We start from the raw sequence: 5659 nt of genomic DNA, 5'->3' as shown, positions 1-5659 counted from the left end.
CCCGCAGCCTGTTCACTACTGGGGGAGGGGTTGATGGCGGGACCTTGCGGCTTGGCCGGCTGGTTAGCGTCTCCATCTCGGCTTTTCCGAAGCGGCTGGAGAGGCTGAGGCCCCCGGGGAGTTAATCAGGAACGGTTTCCTCAATTAGGGAATTAAGGAAAAGGTGGGTGGGGATGCGGAAGGCAATTTCCAAGGATCCAGGGCTTTTGCAGACGCGGGCAAGGAGTACGAGCCAAGGCTCGGGAAGAGGAAGCTGAGGGGTGGCTGTCAGGGGGCTGCGGAGCCCGCGACTGGGGCTGACGGGGCGGGGGTCAAGGGAAGGGCCTGTCCAGGTCCATAAATGCGCAGGGGAGGAAAGGAGCGTGGGCTTAAGCCCCCGGCCTCGCGGCCTCGCACAACCCCGCAGGAGAGTGCACGGAACAGGCTTACTCACGCGCATGCGCGGCTCTGTGCCGCTGCCCCTCCCCCCGCGATTATAACACTGAGGCAGGCCCCGCCCGGTCTTTCTCGAGACGGGACTGGCCGGCTACGCCGTCCGTTACCCGGATGGGCCAATGGGAAAGACGGGCCGACCGCCGCGCCTCTCGCCGAGACCTTTAAGCGCCGACTCCCTCCCCGTCTCCCGGGGATTCCACGTGGGGGTCTGTGCTAGGAGGCGGCGGCGGCGGCGGCGGCGGCGGCGGCGGCGGCGGCGGCGGCGGCTCTGGCGCCAGCCGCAGAGGGGCGGGAGTTCGCAGTGGCCGACCTACATACGCCCCCTCCCGCCGCTCAGCCCGGCCCTTCGGGCTCTCCCCACGACCCCGACCCTTTTCTGGCCCCCGCACCGCCAGGCTCTGCTTTTTTCAACACCCACCACCGCCCCTCGGCCCCGTCCAGCTCCGCGTCCTCCTAGTTCCAAATCCGGGTCTCCCCGCCCCCGTTCCTGCCACGCTCCTTTCGGGCCGCCGTTGCAGTTGTTCCCAGGCGTCCTCCCTCCCTCCGTCTGCAAGAGGAAGACGCGGTTGCTGGGGGACCTCGAAGGCCTCTTCCAGCTGCCAGCGCAACCGCCCCGTTTGGTTCCGTCCCCCCGCCGGGGCAGCCTGGCTTCGGCTCTTAATGGCAGGAAGTGCCTTTCCTGCTTTCACTTCCTCTCGTCCCCACCCCCACCCCGTCAGTTACCCCGCTTTTGCGCCGCTGCCTGATTCCAGCTGTTCAGTTTGACACATTTATTATAAGCATCTTCTCTGCGCTAAGTTACCCGGGAGACTCAGGAAAACGGAGGCTCGCCCGGGGGGGGGGGGGGGGGGGGTTACAGAAACACCGGCCAGAGGCGGGCCCGGCAGAGCTGGGGGGAGGAGGGGGCCCCGCTTAACTGCGATAAATGGAAATCAGAAACGAGAAATCGGGGGGGGGAGGGGGGTCTCCTCTGTCAGCCGCCAACAAATGTGTATGTCACAAGCAAGCGCTTACTGTGCGCCGGGAACTGGGCCAAACGCCGGGGACACAGAAGGGCCAAGTCCCAAACGGGGGACGCCCCCTTTTCTCTGGCTTCAGAGAAAAGCTCGGTAACTAATGGAGAACGGATTGGAGTGAGAGGGACAGAGGCCGGGGAACCATTCAGCCAGGAAGAGAGACAGCCCGAAAGCCAAGATCGGAGATTGGGAAATGGGGCCGAGTGGGCCGGGAGTGTGGAGTCGGGCTTGTGAGCCCGCGCGCCTGCCAGGGTGACGGTGGCCTCCGGCCCCGGCCGGGAAGTCCTCCCCCCCCCCCCCCCCCCGCGGGGAGGGTGGGGCGAGGGAGGGAATCTTCTGGGACGTGATGACTTTGAGATGCCCTGCAAGGACATTCAGTGGGAGACGTCCAAGAGGCGAGGGGAGGAGACGAGATGGTAACTCGGGGGAGAAACGAGAGCTTTATTATCTAGATTTGAGATTCATCTGCCTAAAGATGATAATTGAACTCGGGGGAGCTGATGAAAGTCCGGAGATAATGTTGAGTGAAGGGTGCTCGGCACAGAGCCTCGGGCTGACACCCACAATTAGCGGGACTTATTAATAAGGAGGAAGGAACAGGACCTGAAGAGGGAGAACGGAGCGCCTTCTGATGCAAATTCCTTGAGAGGAGGGATTCTTCCTTTTTTACGCGGGTCTCCAGGGCCGGCGCATAGTAGGCACTGATTAATAAATGCCTGTTGATTGATTTAGGAGGGTTTCCAACAGTGCCTCACATATTTTAGGAACTGATGAATATGGAAGAGAATGTCCTTACTAGGTATAGGAAATAATTCATATCAAATAAATGATTCGGGAAGCCCGGATAGAGTGTGCGTGACCCAGACGCCCTTGGGAGAACAGAGCCAGTGTAGTGGGAGAGCGGACCAATTTGAAGGGAAATCTTCCCAGACGTGTGAGAGACCGGTATCTCCTCCAAACCGAGGCTTGTACCATGGTGATAATTCACAAACAAGGCCCAGAGTAACATTTGCTGGGACCGAGGGGAAGGAAGGAAATAAGCGTTTTATGAAGGACCTCCTGGATACCAGCCATTTTGTAGATATTCCATTTGATCCTCAGAACACAGGAGATAGGTGCTGTTAGTTAGTATTCCCATTTTAAAATAGAAAAAACTAAGGATGATAGACATTAAGTGATTTGCCCAGGATCACACCACTAGGAAATGTCTGAGGCCGGATTTGAATGTAGGTCATCCTGATTCCAGGCTCAGAAGCCTGGGTCCTCTCTCTGTTGTCTGAAGGGGAAGAACAAGTACCCAACCGTTTATTTTCTCCCCTTCCCCCCATCCCAAAATTAAGCTCCTAAATTAAGTCACAAAAAGAGTGGGATTTTACAGATGAAAAAACAAGCCCAGGGAACTAAATTCATTGATCTAAGGTCGTCCAGGTAGTGAATGGCAGATTCAGGATTTGAATCCAGATCTTCCTATGTAAATGAAAAAATCATGGAAAAATCAGCTGGGATCATTGTAAGTTAAAAGCGGGTCTTTTATCCGAAGGGCAATGGGATATACATGATCCATTTATTGTGTGACTTTGGGAAAGACATTTCACTTCTGGGTCTCAGTCTCCTAAGGTGTAAAAGGAGGCTGAAGCAAATGATGGCCCAATGAAAGACTAAGAGAAAACTCATTTTGGATCTCAGAGCCTTATAAAAGTTAAAAGCTTATCGTCCTGTAAGGGGCTTCCGCAATGAATTCATTTCATCAAGGTCCTATTTGTAGCTAATTATGAAGAATAATCACTTCCTAATTTAAAAACTGTGAGGGTGCAATTCACACATCCTCTAAAAATTCACCTGATTTCAAATAAACTATTAGAGATGACAAGAAAAGGGTAAACCTGACCTTGATTTAGAAATCAATGTCAATAGGCGGTCTTCCGTTTGCAATTTAGATCTGATCTTCAGAAAGATCAGAAGCTGACAAAAAGGAGAAGCAGGTTCCTCTTGCAAGGATTTCTAAGCTGGAATCCCAGAGGCACCTTAGAAGGCTGCGGAGAAAGCAGGGCCCTGGGGGGGAAGAGTCCATCATCTTGTGACAAACTCCAGGGATTTAAACACAGAAGGTTCCACGTGGAAATCACCAGCTTGGAAAAGCTGCTCTCCCTCTAAGGAGGCTCAGTCCCTGGGGCTGAGCTACACTGTGGTAACTCGGATTAATGTCCCCTAGGCACCTCCTCCTCCATCTTGGAACTCATCGTTCCGTTTCTGTCCTCCAAAGATCAGAAGCTGACCCTTCAAAATTCCTAGAATTCGGGGCAAGGAACAACCTGTGCCATAAACAGGTAGTTTTGTTTAGTTTTAATAGTCATGGGGTACCCGGACCCCCCTTCCCTGACCGGCAAGGCTCCGGCATGCATTTGGTTAACAGCCACCAGTTCTTGCCTAGGTCGGTCCAGTCAGCGGCCTCTCAGCCCTAATTTTTCCTGGGATTGATGTCACCAGTAAGATCAGATCTGCGAGTTTCCCAGTTGGCATTTTTCCTGAATTAAGCCGCCCAAAGCCAGGTGACCAAGCTCCTTTCTTCATAAAACCGGGGAGTTAGTGGCACTGAGATAATATTCTGAATCAGCTAGTTAACAATCGGTCAAACCGGCTGAAGCTTTGAAAAGGGAACGGTTTGGGCATCTAGTATTTCTTCATTTGCCCAATTCTCCTCCGGCGTGTCCTAGGATTCTTTCTGACCAGACTCCAACCTCATTGTTAGTAAGTAGCCCCATAGGTTGCCGTGGGAACTCCTTAGCCAGCCCACCTTTTTATTTTTGGAACTTCAGTAACACATTTAAAGTGGTCCCTATTCCTGCTTTTCCTTCCATTAAGAATTAGTGAAATTCTAACACTTCCACTATTCCTCTTCTTCCAGAAATTTTGCTTTAAGGGAAATATTTTTGTAGGGTTGACTGGTGAGCAGAATATACAACTTTTGGGCAAATCTACGAAGTCCTGCTCTGCTACTCCTAGAGCAGGTTCTCTCAACTTTTTTTTTTGCCTGATAGACCCTCCTCTCCCTCCTGCTCTGGTGAAGCCTACGGATCCCTTCTCTGAATATTTTTAAATGCAAAAAAAAAAGTAGAATTGCAAGGAAACCAATTGTAGTGAAATATATTTTTTTCCATACAGGTTCCTTAAAATCTACGCACAGGCCACTTGGCAGGAGTTAAGAATATCCTAATTCTATGCCCCTTAAACTCCTTTCCTTCCCCTTCAATCGACACACACAAAGCAGGGCCTCCCTGAGCCATCTGCTAATGACCCCATTAGCGAGGAGCCACCCCGGCACAAATCTCCTGTTTTCTTCCCTCCCTAGGCTCTGGCATCTCTCTGCGTCCCTCGGCAATGGTCTCTCCCCACACAAGGGCGAGGCATTTCCTCCCCCCTCCCCCTCAGACTTGTTCATAGGGAAACGTTGGGGGGTGGACAAGGGGCCGCTCATGTAGCAGGAAGGCCATACCTTGGAAGTTCCAAGTTGCCAGCTCCATCCCCACCTCAGTCTGTAGTGGTGCAGCAGAGTAAAACAGGTCAGAGAAAGGAAAGGAAAAGGGTGTGGGAGCCAGCCAAGGAAGCAGACTGATGAAACAAAGAAGGGATGAGCACTCCAGCAGCCAAGTTCAGAGGGCAAAGTTCCTATCGGACAGCTTCTGCAGCATGGGGTCCAGTGAGGGTTTGGCCAGAAGCAGGAAGCATCAAGACATCCACCGAGACAGTAAAACTTTGGCATTTTATTAAGAAATATCTCTCCTTTATTTTGAAAACAATTGTACAAAATTGTAAATATATATAATATATATCTGTATATGTATACATACAAACTCATCAAAATCAAACACTATTTCAATAACATCCTAAAAAGAAAAAGGAAAATATTTAGGTTTTCCTAAAAGTGTCTTGTATATAAAGCTGTCAGACAACCTGACAAATCGAGGGCACTTGGAGAAATGGTTTCTGTGCTGAGCGGTTTGAGGGGGAGGCACACTGGGGGAATGCAGGCTAGAAGGCTGGTAAAGAAGGCAAAGCGGAGGGAGGGAGGTTCGGACAGCCCGGCTGCAGGGGGTGACCTCCAGAACCAGGCCAGGGTGGAAGGGATGGGGAGAGGGGATGGGGAGAGGGGCCTGGGGGGGCAGGGCAGAGACAGGAACTCCCACACACAGGATGGATATGACCAAGTA

This window comes from Sarcophilus harrisii, chromosome 4 (assembly GCF_902635505.1).
Source record: "Sarcophilus harrisii chromosome 4, mSarHar1.11, whole genome shotgun sequence".
Lineage (NCBI taxonomy): Eukaryota > Metazoa > Chordata > Mammalia > Dasyuromorphia > Dasyuridae > Sarcophilus > Sarcophilus harrisii.
Note: the sequence above shows the minus strand (reverse complement) of the source record.